Raw genomic sequence first — 14,966 nt, 5'->3', positions numbered from 1 at the left:
GGGATTGGAAGTGTGTGCCACCACACCCAGATTTTACTACCTTTACTTGTAAGGTGTCTTTCTTTCAGGCAGCAACTAGATAGATTCTTTTAATCCATTTTGGCACTTTATGTCTTTTTTATTATTGGGGAGTTGAGGCTATTTATGTTCAGTGTAATTGTTGTGAGATGATTTTTATTTTTTTATTTTTTTATTTTTTATTTTTTTGTTTAAAGGATCATTTTTATTTTTTATTTATTTTTTTTTAAATTGGTGCACTGTATTCATACATCATAGTGGGATACATACTTTTGTAGACATACATGCACACATTGCCCAGTCAGTCCCCACCCAATCCCCACCCCGTTCTCTCCCTATCCCTCCCTCCCATGCTTGGCTTAGTGATTGACATCTAGTATTATAGCAATTTATCCAAAATTAAAAATGATAATCTCACATAACAGTTTCATTTGTCTGATACCAAGCTTTTGATGATTTAAAGATAACATTTCAATATTTCTTTTTGCTTTCTTTCTTACCAGAGAATCTATTTTTTTCTATTTCTTAGGTGAAACTATCATATATTTATATATTTATTTTTCAGAAAAAAAATCTATCCTAATATGGAATATGGACTCTAGGTACCCACAACGATCTTGAAAAAGAACAAAGCTAGAAGATATATATTTTCTGATTTCAAACCATATAAAGCTACAATAATTGAAACAGTGTAGTACTATTCTAAAGGCAGATATATAAACCATTGGAGTTAAATAAAAGCTTAGAGATAAATTCTTCCCTATATTGTCAAGTTATTTTTGACAAGGTTTCCACAAACATTTGGTGGTGGAAATAATAATCTTTTAACTAAATATTGTTGAAAAATAATAATTACATGGAAAAGAACAAAACTGGACCCTTACCTAATCCCATATACAAATATTAACTCAAAATAGATAAAAGACCTAAATATAAATCTTAAGACTATAAACTTTTAGGAGAAAATCTGGGTCATAAAACCTCACAACATTGAAATTGGCAGTGATTTCTTGGTTATGATTTCAATGGCACAGGCAACAGAAGAGTATACAAACTCCCTAAAAAATAAAAAAAACATATTGTATATCCAAAGACAATGTAAACAGAGTTAACAGTTACTGATAGAATGGGATAAAATATTTCCAAATGCTATATCTGAAGGTATATTAATATTCCAACTAGAAATCCTAAAAATTGACAATAATAAAGGCAAACAATACCCTTTAGAGATAGGTAAAAGACTAACATAAATAATGAATCTCCACAGATAACCAATCTTAGTTGTCTGTTGGATGGAAAATCTTGTTTCTCTAGTTCTGATGTGTGTTACCTATTTCTTCTTTGTAGTTAATCTCTTTGAGTATTTTCTCTAGTGCTGGTTTTGAAGACATAAATTCCTTCAGTTTCTGTTTGTCATGGAAGCTTCTTATTTCTCCATCTAATTTGATAGAAAGTTTTGCTGGGTAGGAAATTTTTGGCTGGAAGTTGTTTTCTTTCAGAGTTTGGAATATGTTACTCCAGGCCCTTCTGGCTCTCATGACTTGGTTTGGGAAGTCTGGAGTGATTCTAATTGGTTTGCCTCTGAATGTCACTTGGCCCTTTGCTTTTTGTTGCCTTTAAGATTCTCTGCTTGGTTTCCACATTGGTCATTTTGACAATTATGTGGTGTGGGGATCCTCTTCTCTGATCCTGTCTAAAGGGAGTTCTATAAGTTTCCTGGACCTGCGTATCGACCTCTTGCTCTATGTCTGGAAAATTTTCTGCTATTACTTCCTTGAAGAGATTGTTGATCCCTTTGGTTTCACTTTCTTTTCCCTCCTCTATTCCAATTATTCTTAGGTTAGCTCTCTTAAAATGGGCCCATATTTCTTCAATATCAGATTCCTGCTGTCGGATATTTTTTTCTTGATTAGAAACTATGCGTTCATTTTTGGAATGATCATCTTCTAAGAGTGAGATTCTGTTCTCCATGTGTTCTAATCGGCTGTTTGTGCTTTGAATTGAGGCCTTTACTTCATTAATTGCATCCTTTATCTCTTTTTGGCTCTCTCTGAGTTCTTTTCGAAGCACCTCTATTATTTCTACAGTTATTTTCCTGATTTGATCTTCTAGAAATCTCTGATTTTCAGTTTTATCGGGTTCTGATGTTGTGGGGTTGTGAGCATTCATTGCTCCAGTATTATTCCTCTTTCCCATGATTTCGGAAGTTTGTGCCTTCTCTGGGTTCTTCCCTTGGGTCACTATGACTTCACTTAAGGTGCTCTGGATCTCGAGTCAGTAGTATCTCAGACCCCACTACTCCTTTACTGGGTTGTATCACAGAGTCTCCAACCCAGAGAGTTGATAGAGGCTGCTTTAGACTGTGGGGGGTGCCAGGTTGCACGTTCTCCTATGGTGTGATATCACTGCCACCGCCCCTCTCCCACTGGGTCAAGTCCCAGTGAGTACAGTACTGGGATTTCTCTGCTGTGGCCCACAATTTGACTCACTGTTCTTGAGTACGCAGATGTAGCTGTACTGAATTCAGTGAATTCGGTGCTGCTGCCGCCGGTGGCAATATGACACCGCTGCTACGCCCTTGGCTGTGGGGCTGGCGTTTTTTTTCTTGGTTTTGATTTCCACTCTGAATTCCTGCAGCGTGTGCTGAGCTCAGCCACTGGGAGCTTTAGGTGCTCTCTGCGCCGAGAAATCCCGCCTGGCTGTTCCGCAGCGGCTCCTCTCGGCTTGCTGTGGCCGTCCCGTGAATTCTCTTGTGCCGCTGGCAGTATGGCGCTGCTGCCGCGTCCTCGGGCGTGAGGCCACGTCCTCGGGCGTGAGGATCTCCTCTATGGCTCTGTTCTCAGTCCGCTTCTCTCTGGAGCCTGGTGATTTTTTTTGTTTCTCTGGTGATGTTGTTTTCTGGCTTTGAAAGGCGCTGATTTTGTGGTAATGGAGATTTGTTGTTAGCGGTGCTCTTAAGCCCCGCTTTTCTCGGTCGCCATCTTCCCGGAACGTGAGATGATTTTTAGTTCCTAGCATTTTTTTATTGATCCGTATTTCTGTTTACCATTACTTTCAAGCCTTGATATAATTGTTATGGTGATTTCCCTTCTGGTAGAAGATTTATTTATTTATTTATTTATTTATTTATTTATTCAGTGCAGATTTTTTCTTTTTTAATTTTTTTATTGGTGCATTATATTCATACATCATATTGGGGTAAAAAACATGTGTGGACATACATGTACACATCACCCATTTAGCCCCTACCCAATTCCCACCCCATTCCCTCCACATCCTTCCTTCCCTTGCTTGGCTTAGTGGTTCACTTTGATTTGAATTTTAACTTCTGTTTGAGGTAGTGTTTGTTCATCTTTGCTTAGTTGTTTGCTTGATGGAAATTCTTGTTTCTCTGGTTCTGGCATGTATCACTTATTTATTCTTTGCAGTTAATCTCTTTGAGTATTTTTTCTCGTGCTGGTTTGGAAGACATAAATTTCATCAGCTTCTGTTTGTTGTAGAAGATTTTTGTTTCCCTGTTGAATTTGAGAGACAGTTTTGTTGGGTAGGAAATTTTGGGCTCCAAGTTGTTTCCTTTCAGAGTTTGGAATATGTGACTCCAGGCCCTTCTGGCTTTTATGACTCAGTTTGGGAAGTCTGGAGTGATTCTAACTGGTTTGCCTCTGAATTTCACTTGGTGTTTTGTTTTTGTTGCCTTTATAATTCTCTCCTTGGCTTCTGCATTAGTCAGTTTGACTATTATGTGACATAGTGACCCTTTTCTCTAATCTTGTCTATAGTGGGTTCTATACATTTCCTGTACCTGTGTATTGACCTCTTTTACTATGTTTGGACAATTTTCTGATATTACCTCTTTGATAAGATTGTTGATCCCTTTGGTTTCATCTTCCATTCCCTCTTCTATGTCTGTTATTTTTAGGTTAGCTATTTTAAGATGGGCCCATATCTCTTCAATGTCCAATTGATGCTGTTGAATTGGTTTTTTTCTTTTTCTAAATCATATACTATGAGTTCGTTTTTGTAGTGATCATCTTCTAAGGGCGAGATTCTATTCTCCGTTTGGTCTAATCAATTGTTTATGGTTTGAATTGATGTCTTCCCTCAATGATTACATCCTTTATTTCTTTCAGACTCTCTCTAAATTCATTTTGAAAGTCCTGTATAATTTCTACCATTACATTCCTGATTTGTTCTTCTGGCGATCTCTCAATTATGTGTTTTCAGATTCTGTTATTGTGGTGTTGTGGGTGCTCATTGCTTTCTTGTTATTCGTCTTTCTCATGATTTCAGAAGTTTGTATTTGTTGCTTTTGATTGATTTATCAATCTATAGGTGTCATCTAGTCTATCCAAGGGCATGTTGTGTAGTTTTCAACAGTGAAGGTTGAGTGCAGAGGGAAGTAAAGTCATAAATGCAAGAATAGGGTAAAGCCAAAGATAAGCTCAAATAGAATGAGAGTATGAGTTTGGTAAGGAAGTATATAGTAGAGATTAGAGATAGTTTATATGTAAGTAAGAGTCTAGTAACCAATGTAGAGTATTTAGTGATATGAAGTGTATTTAATACAAGACAAAGAAGAGAAAAGAAGAGAGAAAAAAAGAAAAGAGATGGAGAGAAGAGAGTAGGTATGTACAAGGGAAGAAGTTTGGGCGAGGGGTTGGGAAGAGAGCAAATAAACAAGTATATACACTCTTATACAAGCAAGAAACAAAAATAAAACAACAACAACAAAATAATACAACCCTACAAATATATGAATATTCAGCAGACTGAGTCTCTGCAGTCTCTCTCTGTGCAGACACTGATTGCCATTGGCACCTTTCATGCTGCAAGTCTGGTTCTTTGAGTCTGTCTCAGTCTATGCAGATGGCCAGTATCAATAGGGCTGGATGTAGTGCTAAGGGTAGATCACCTTCCACACTTTCTATGGATGTAGAGTCTGAGTTTCTCCCTGCCTGCGTAGGTGGTTGATGCCTCTGGGATCAAACCCAGTGTAAAAATCTGTTCTCCACAGGTAGGGATGGTATGGTCTGACTTCTCTCTATTCACCATGATTGGGTGGTCTGTGGTGATCTCAGAGATCCTACTAGTTGGATCTAGTGTTAAGTGTAGGTTTTTCTCCATGTTTTCTACTGATATGGAGCCTGAGTCTTTACCTGCCTACATAGGTGTCAGGTGCCCCTGAGTCCCTCTTTTACAAAGCTAGGGTTGGGTTGGTCTGACTTCTCCCTGTTCACCACAATTGGGTGTTCTCTTTTGATCTTGGAAATCTTACTAGGCCTCTGAGCCCTGGGACTGTAGGCCTTTTTGCCTGATTGGTCCTGTTGGTGTCTGCTAATCTGAGTCTCTGCTATGTTCAACAGCAGACTCCATTCTCACCTTCACTGGGTTGAACTGTAAAATCTCAGACCCTTTGAGTTTATTACTAGCTGTGCAAGTCCCTGTGGCAATGCTGGGAAGTCTTTCTCAGGGATGGAGGAATTACTTACAGCATTGTTGAGTGCTGCTTTGTATTTCTGGAGGGCATGATAAGTTTGACCACCACTGCTGCAAGTTGTAGCTGGTGTTTGCACAGAAGGAACTGAGAGCTTACAATTCATATGAGCGGCAGCTGCTTACTTCATTTCAAGTTATTGGGTTTTTTCCTTTAGATCTCTGGCAGTTTGGTGCAGTGAGACAATATGGCAATGACACAGGGCCCATAGCAGCCATTTGAGCCATTGGAGGAGGATGGGGTCCTTTTCTGCTCTGTGACCTGCCTTCTAGCTTTTTATTTTCTACTGCCTTTTACTTGTGGTCTTTTTTTTATTGGTGTATTGACTTCATACATCTTAATGGAATAAAAAGCTTGTGAAAGTATACATGCACACATCACCCCATTAAATCCTACCCCCACCCCATCCCATTCCCTTCCCTTCCCTCCCTCCATGTTTGGCTTAGTGATTGACATTGATATGTTTTTTTACATACATCATGTGGTTTAGAGAGTTTCCCTCCTCTCCCCTCCCACCCCCTCAGTTAGGTTGCCTTGTTTGCTCCTCTATAGAATCTCCTTTTTCACCTGGAGTTCCTCCTGTGCCCATTTCTCCTTAATGTTTACATATTAGTGAAAGCATCTGTTTTCTTACTTTTTGTGACTGACTAACCTCGCTTAGCATAATGTCCTCCAGTTCCATCAATTTCCCTGAAAATTGTATAACTTTGTTTTTTTTTTATGGCTGAGTAAAATTCCATTGTGTACAAATCCCATAGTTTTGTAATCCATTCATCTGTTGATGGGCATCTTGGCTGGTTCCATAGTTTGACTATGGTGAATTACTTGTGCTCTTTTTAAATTTATGATTTTTTCTTTCTTTTATCAGAATGTTGTTTTCGTGGCAATAGAGACCAAGTGTCAGTAGGACTGATATGTGCTGCTTCTCTCAGTCACCATCTTCCTGGAAGTCTCTGTGTTGAACTTCTTGAGTAATCATTTTACTCTTTCCCATATCATAACATCATTTTTACATTCCCATCAATAATACAATACATAAAGATTCTAATTTTTTTTACATCTTCACAAACAATCATCATCTCTGTGTGTTTTTACATTTTATTTTTTTTGGTACTAGGGATTGAACTAGGGGCATTCTACCTCCAAGCTATACTCCTTGCCATACATTTTATTATTTATTTTGAAGCAGGGTCTCACTAAGTTTCTAGAAGCCTCATTAAGTAGCTGAGGCTGGCTGTGAATCTGTGATCCTCCTGTCTCAGCCTCCCAAGTACTGGGGTTACAAGTAGACATTATTTTCCCAGCATCATTTTCAGTTTAAGAAATATTAGATAATCCTTAAATATTTAATTTTGACTTATTTTTTATTTTTTAAAATTTTATTGGTGCATTGTATTCATACAACTTAATGGAATGCAAGATGGTGAATACATACATGCACACATCACCCAATTAGCCCTTTCCAAGTTCTCACCCCATTCACCTCCCTCCTTCTCATGTTTGGCTTAGTGATTGACATTGAGATGTTTGTTAAAGTACATCATGTGCATTAGAGAATTTTCCTCTTCCCCTTCCCATTCCCTCAAATAGGTCACCTTATTTGCTCATCTACAGAATTTCCTTCTTTGTCTAGAGTTCCTCCTTTGACCCATTTTCTCCCTAGCTTCTGCATATTAGGGATACCAGTTTCTTATTTTTTGTGACTGACTAATCTCACTTGGCATAATGTCCTCCAGTTCCATCCATTTCCCTACAAATGGCATTATTGTGTTTTTCTTTATGACTGAGTAAAATTCCACTGTGTACATATTCCATGGTTTGTAATCCATTCATCTTTTGATGGATATCTTGTCTGCTTCCATAGTTTTCTTATTGTTGAATCACAGGAAACCATTTGGTCCAGTGCTTGTCTTCTTTGTTAGGAGATTTTTGATTATTGATTCAATCTCCTTAGTTGTTTTAGAGCTATTTGTATTTTCTTTATGATTTAATCTTGGTAGATTGTATATGTCTAGGAATTTGCCTATTATGCTAAGGTTAGTCAATTCATTGGTGTGTTAATATTAATATTACTCTTTATAATTAAATTTTTTTTTTGGTGGTACTGGGGTTCCTGGAAGCCCTTCTACCTCCGGGCTACACTCCCAGACCTATTTTTGCATTTTTATTTGGAAACAGGGTCTCCTAAGCCAGCGCGCGGGGCTAGCTTCGAACCTGCGCGATCCTCCTGTTTCTGCCTCCCAAGCGCGGGGATTACAAGTGTGCGCCATCACGCCCGGCTATAATTAAATTTTTAAAATAAAATTGGTAATAATGTCTTCTCTTTAATTTCTGATTTTAGTAATTTGAATCTTTTGCCTTTTTGTCAAACAAGGTAGATAAGGAGTAACAAATTTTCCTGTTGTTTTCCAGGAACCAGTTATTGTTTTCATTGGTTTTCTTTATTGACATGTTTTTACATATTCCTTTGTTCTTACCCCAAAGGCAAAAGAGAGAAAAATTTCCATGAAGTAGAAATTATTAAAGATCATAAAAAAGAAAATTATCTTCAATTTTACAAAGGTAATTGCTTTAGTTTGGATCTGGAATGTCCCCTAAAGGTCTGTGTGTTGATGGCTTGGTCCTCAGCCCATGACACTATTGGGAGATATAATCTTTATTTATTTATTTTTTGTGGTACTGGGGCTCCTGGAAGCCCTTCTAACTCTGGGATACACTCCCAGACCTATTTTTTTTATTTTTGGAAACAGTCTCTTAAGCCAGCATGGCTAGCTTTGAACCTGCATGATCCTTCTGTCTCCGCCTCCCAAGCATGGGGATTACAAGCGTGCACCAACACGCCCAGCACGGGAGCTGGAATCTTTAGAAGATGAGACTTAGTGGAAGGCAGTTGGGTCATATGAGGATGTGTCCTTTAAGGAGATATTGGGATTTTGGTTTTTCCTTGTTTGCTTGTGTTGCTTTCTGACCATCACGTGGGGAACAGCTTCCTCTTCAATGGGCTCTCACCATAATGTGCTGCCTCTCCACAAGCCCTAAAATGATGGGTCAACTGACCATGTCCTGAACCTCCCAAACTGTCTCCTAAAATAAATCTTTTCTCTTATTAAGTTGATTCTGTCAGGCATTTTGTCACAGTGATGAAAAGATGACTAACACATTAATGTAATTGTTAGTTACAACATAATTATAGGCTAGTATAACTTTTGAAGATAGATGCTAAAGTCTTAACAAGTAAAATTGAATAATGTATGAAATTAATTATATGCCATAGGCAAGAAATAATGATTCAAAAGACAATGAGATTGGCATACCTAGTAAAACATCATTTATGCAAAGGTAAAAAGCCATGTAATGATCGATAACAATGTAAAAGAAAATACCTGATAAAAATGTAAAATTCAGATGAGATTGGGCATATTTAGGGTGGCATGGCTGGAGGCAAAAATGAAAAATTTGTTTGGATCAAAAAAAAAAAAGGAGAGAGTGAAAGATATAACCTTATTGTAATATGGACTCTCAGAAGAGAGACTATATTATGTAATAGGGAAATTCCATTTAAAGTAAGAAATGAGACAATTTTGGCAATAACCACTACTGTCATGTTGAAAAAATATTCTGAAAAATTTAGTCAATACAAGAAAATAGTAAAAATGAAAGTTATAATTTTAGAAATAAAAACAGAAATTATTTTTAATGTTTTGTTAGATAGCATAAAATCATAAATTCTGAAAATTCTAGATAAAAATGGGTATTGCTAGAGGTGAGTAGAATAAAAATAAGTTTTTAAAACAATACATAGGTGATGAAATCCAGGCATGGTAGTATGTGCCTGCTATTCTAGCTCCTTGGGAGGCCAAGGCAGGAGGATTACTTGAGTTATCATGGGCAACATAGTGAGATCTGCCATCTCAAAACGAAAACATAGCAAAACAAAACAAAAACTTTTGTTATCTTCTAGGACAGTGGGAATAAAAATAGTCCCTAGGTTTTGCAAAGTAGAAGTTCTACATAGAAGATATTATGTGCAAAGTAGTGGATGGATAGCTATGTGCCAATGAATTTTTTCTTCCAACAATGGTGTTTTCTTTCTTTTCTTCTTTATAGTACTGGGGATGGAAACCAGGGACATTCTACTTCTGAGCTACATCACCCTGACCTATTTTTTATTTTGAAACAAGGTCTCACTAAGTTGCAGAAAACCTCACTAAGTAGCTGTCGACAAACTGCGATCCTCCTGTCTCAGCCTCCCAAGTACTGGAATTACATGCGTGTACCACCACGCCCGACTAACAATGGTATTTTCTAACTCAATGGTATTTTCTAATTCACTGTTAAAAAAGGGGCCTTTCTATGTTAGAAAGTCTTTCCTTTTTTCATATTAAGTTAATAACAGGAGGGATAGTAGCTGGGTTTTTGTTTTTGTTGTTGTTTTAACTGCTTCTATAGCTCTAGCTCCTAGCACAATTTCTGGCATACAGAGAGTACTTAACAAATCTTTCTGGAATGGGTGAGTGAAATGTGGAGAGAATGAAAGAATGTGTTAATGGGGAGATTGGTGTGGAAACTTCCTTCATAGCAATACCATGTTATCCTGCTCACACGGGTAAGTGAGGGGAAATTTTCTTAACCTTTTGCCATCAGTTAGAAACTTAAGGCAGTTGTTGCTGTTGCTGATGCCAAAGGAAGAGGAGGTGGACTGAAGAGAAGTCGTTCCTCGTTTCCTTCTTTAGAGAGGAGCCAGCTGTTTCTGGTGACATCTAAGTGCTGTCAAAAGTCATGTAGGGCATCAACTACAGGCACCACGGGAACCAACCAATGTATAACTGGGCTGAATCCAGGCCACTGATTTGTGTAATTTTGATAGATTTAGGATTAATAAAAGTTGCAGGAACTATCCCTCAAAGAAATGTGTATTTCTGTTTTTCATGTCTTTCTGTCCCTGGATTTAATTAAATAAGCATTTAATTTGTTTCCAAGAAGCTACTGCGGAAAGATAGGTACAAGCCTTCAGCTCAGTTAGTTGAGAGATATCTGGATTTCAAAGAAGCCCTCTAAAAACATGTACTGAAAACTGGTGGGCAAACTGTTGTGTACTTGGATTAGCTGGACACGTGTAAGCAAGTGGAACAGGCAGTATTTTCATAGTAATTGTCCCTTTAGTCCCTTGTTTTCCATTTATTCCAAATGCTGTCAGTTAGAGTGAAACAAGCCATAAACAAGGTAGTTAAAGAGAAGGAAAAAAATCTACTATTTACTAAAGATTGTTGATAGCAGGTACTTGACATGTTTGAAGTCAGCTGACCTCTTCCATTTCTTTTAAAATCTAGATTCAATTGATCCAAAATGATATTTCATGGACTATATAAAATCCAAAGTACCCCTACCCCCATTCTGCAATTTTTTTGGGGGGGAGGCTTTAAGTTCTCATGATCTTCTATGTAACTGAGCATTTTTTTTTCCTTGCTGAAAAAGTTGAGTGTTTGAATCTTACTGTTCCCTGTTAAACATTATTTACCTAGATAACAAGATAGTTCTCTCCATGGTCTTCTTTCCCCAACCCCACCCCAAGTTATGAAGGGCATTTGTGTATGTGCAGCAGTGTTTTGAAGGTTAATGTATTAGCCAGAGTTCTCCAGAGAAAGAGAACCAATAAGGTATAAAGACATACAGATATAAACTTATATAGAGAGATTTATTGTCAGGCATTGGCTTGTAGGATTACGGAAGTTCAGAAGCCCCATGGTCTGCCATCTGCAGGCTAGAAGCCCAGAATAGCCATTGATAATCACTTCAGTTCAAACTCAAAGGCCTGAGAGCCAGGGGAGCTGATGGTATTAGTCCTGGTCTGAACCTGAAGTCCTGAGAACTAGGGTCTGATGATTTAAGTCCCTGATCCATTTTCAAGGGCCCAAGAATCAGAAACACTGATGTTCTTAGACAGAAAAAGATGATATCTCAGTCCAAGCAAAGAGAAAATTCATCCTTCTCCACATTTGTGCTCTATTTGTTCTTTTTAGGTCCTCAAAAGATTAGATGATGCCCACCTACACTGGTGTGGGTAATGTTTTTCATTTAGTCCACTGATTCAAATGCTAATGTTTTCCAGGAATATCCTTATAGATATACCCTACAATAATTCTTCTCCTTCTCCTTCTCCTTCTCCTTCCCCTTCTCCTTCTCCTTCTCCTTCTCCTCCTCCTCCTCCTCCTCCCCCTCCTCCTTCTTCTTTTTACTGGGGATGGAAGCCAGGGGCATTCTACCTCCAAACTATACCCTAAACCCTATTTTTTATTCTTTCTTTTGAAACAGGGTCTCTCTGAGTTGCAAAGGGCCTCACTAAGTAGTAGCTGAGGCTGCCCTCGAACTGCAATCCTCCTGTCTCAGCCTCCCAAATGCTGGGAGTATAAGTGTGAGCCACCACGCATGGCACAATAATTCTTAATAGCTATAGGGACATAACTTAGCCCACTCAAGTTGACATATAACACTAACTACCACAGTTGGTAGGAGAAGGAATAGTTTTATACAGTGTAAGCCACCTCAATTGTATTAATAGATTTTTCTAGTTTCATATCTTTTGGTCATCATTATGAGGCAGGTAGTCAAGTCAGATCATGCTGCACTCAGCAGGCGACTGTCTCTTCTCTCCAAGTAAGAGTTCATTCATTTAAATGATTTTAAGTATATCATTCTTACAATTGATTTACGCATATGCTAACATATTTAGTACGTGACAATTGCCTAGAGCACATACCACTGTTCCCATTTTATAGATGATATTCTGGAGGTCAGGGTATATATAAGGGGTCCCATTGCTGGTTTTTTTGAGAGACTGGATTTCAGACAGAGGTTTATCCAGTTCCAAAGTCCATGTTCTGTCTGGCTTCTGCTTTGTTGTTTTAAGTGAGATTATTTTGGAAAGGAGCCACAGGTTTCCCAGATTCCACCACGTTCCATCATGAGAAAGCCCAGTTTCTGAAGCCACTACATTGCTGTGTGGTTTACTTCCCCTCTGGTGCACTCACTCAACATGGTTAATAAGCACCTCTGGCCAAATGCTAAGTGGGCACTGGATGCTAGGTACCCCAAACACTCCAGAGGTGGGATTGCGGTGGAGTCTCATGGTGGAAGAAGGTAAGGGTGCTCTGAAGTTTTGGCTTCTTTGCACTAGCAGAGTTTCAACTCATCAAGCTGCCTATCTCTACCCAAGACTGTGCATGACCACAGCAGGACTCATGTGAGGGGATCTCAGCTCCTTAGGATTTTTAGCCTTGCTTCATCAGAGGAGACAAAAGGGGCAGGGGAGAGGGTAACAGGCACACTGTGGAAGCTCCTATGGGAGGTGTGGGGGGCAGCCTGTGGAGGAGGCCCCCATCAGGCCACATCCTACCCCATCTTCCTCTGTGCACCAAGACTTGACTTTGGCCACACGTTGCCAATAGAATTTTTAGGTCTTGTGAGGTTTTATGTACCAACCCACATGCCCTGCCATACAGTGGAAATAAAATTAGATGAACTCTTGGGCACTTGGGCCTTGGGAAACATAAAGTCGAAAAGAGAGTTCTCTAGATGATCACAGGGGAAGGAAAGAGGAAAACTTACAAGAAGTGAGATTGTGTAGCCTGAGAAAGAAGATGCCCAGGTGTAGTGATGTTAAATGACAGGAATCACATCCTAGTCCCTTTCTCATCTCTTCAAGATTGTGGGCAAGGTCCCCTAAGCCTCAGATTTATTTGCAAAAAAGAAGAAACTCCTTCCAGATATGACATTTTCTAGCTTTTTCCACGTTCTGGAGAGAAGAACAAGGCCCCTTGCCTGCCACTGGCCGAGAGGACTTGGTGCTCTGCTGCGACTTGGACATGCTCCTTTTCTCTCTGCTTGGTGCCTAGTTCTGGTCTCTTCTCTGCTGATGGATTTCTTCTTTGTCTGCTGGAATTGCCATCCATTTATTCCTCCTTCAGTTCTTCCTTCTTTGCCTCCTATTGACGAATGATGGCGAAACAGCCTGTGGCAGGAATCGGAGTTACTCAGGCCTGAAGGAGGCCCCGCTCGAATCACCGCAAAGCCCCCAGACTGCGTGCCTGGGTGAGTATTGATTCTGATTTTATTTTTCTCCTTTTTGTTAGGAATCTTAATTGAACCATGGGTAGCCACGATTACCACAGGCTCACCCCTATTAAGCCCCAAACACACTTTCCTGAGATTTCTACTCAATCAATACTACCTAGTTTCAATGAGAAGAGAAAGGTTACAAATTTTATATATAAAAGTGGGTATTGAAAAATTCCTCTGGTCAGCTCCAGGTCAGCATCCAATTCACAGCACTTTATGAGAGTAATTCTTTCAGAGAGATTTTTTTTCAGTCCCTAAAGTGACTTTCACGAGCTGTGGGGGCCAGCTGGGATGTCAGTGTGGAAACTCTTCTCTGTATAAAAAGCTGATAGGGAGGGAAGAGAAGCCTTGGTCTGTCTGTGTCTGGCTGGGTTTGGAGGGAGGAAGAAGTTGGGAAGAATGTGGTCCTGTGGTTCTCAGATGGGGCCTGCTGGATGCCTGGAAGGAATCTGCTTGTTGTTCCCTCCTACATTCTTTTTAACTGCTGGAAGAAGACAAGCCTTCATGGAGTCACTTCTTACCAATGATCACACAAACTTTTAATTTCCTGCATCCAGGAACTGTTGAGCATGTGCCACAGGCCGGGCATCTAGTTTAGGGAACCTCTGCACCAACCCTGTATGTTTGGGATTATCATCTCAGAGACTTGGGTTGTTCTCCTGTTGCAAAGCTTGTGAGAACTTTCCTTCTGCAGTAAGATGTGTTGGTCTGGGTCCTTCAGGAAGCAGAAATAAAGAGGAGTCAGACATGTGGGAATTCACTGAATTCAGACTGAAGAGGGTGTTGAAACCAGCAGACTGTGTGAAGGGTCTGGCCCTGTGGAGGAGAAGTGGAGGGAAGGCAGGAGGGAAAGGAAGAAGGAAGAAAGGAGGGAAGAAGAGAGGAAGAAGAGAAGAGAGGAAGAATGGAAGAAAAAAGAGAGCAAGGGAGAGAGGAAGGCAGGCAGGAAGGAAAGAAGGAAAAGAAAAAGAAGGAAGAAAAGGGAGGAAGAAAGGGAGGGAGGAGAGGGAAGGAATGAAGAAAGAGAGAAAGGAAGGAAGAGAGAGACAGAAAGGAAGGAAAGAACTGAGGAAGGGAGGAGGGAAAGAGGGAGAGAGGGAGGGGACTGCAACGTGGCTGCAGTGAGCAGCACTGCTGGGGAGTCGAGCACTGAAGCTTTCCATGAGAGGAGGCCTGCCTCTCCTAAGAACAGGCCTGCCTTAGTGTCCCTGCCCTGCTCAGCCCCTGGTCCAGAGCAGCAGCAGGACGTGTGACTCTGTGTGACCATGGTAATGGATTTCAGAGTGCAGCATCAGGGCTGAGGGTCAGTTACCCTCTCAGAGTAGAGGGTCTGAGAGGC

The sequence above is a fragment of the Muscardinus avellanarius genome (genome assembly GCF_963383645.1).
Source record: "Muscardinus avellanarius genome assembly, chromosome: 16".
Lineage (NCBI taxonomy): Eukaryota > Metazoa > Chordata > Mammalia > Rodentia > Gliridae > Muscardinus > Muscardinus avellanarius.
Note: the sequence above shows the minus strand (reverse complement) of the source record.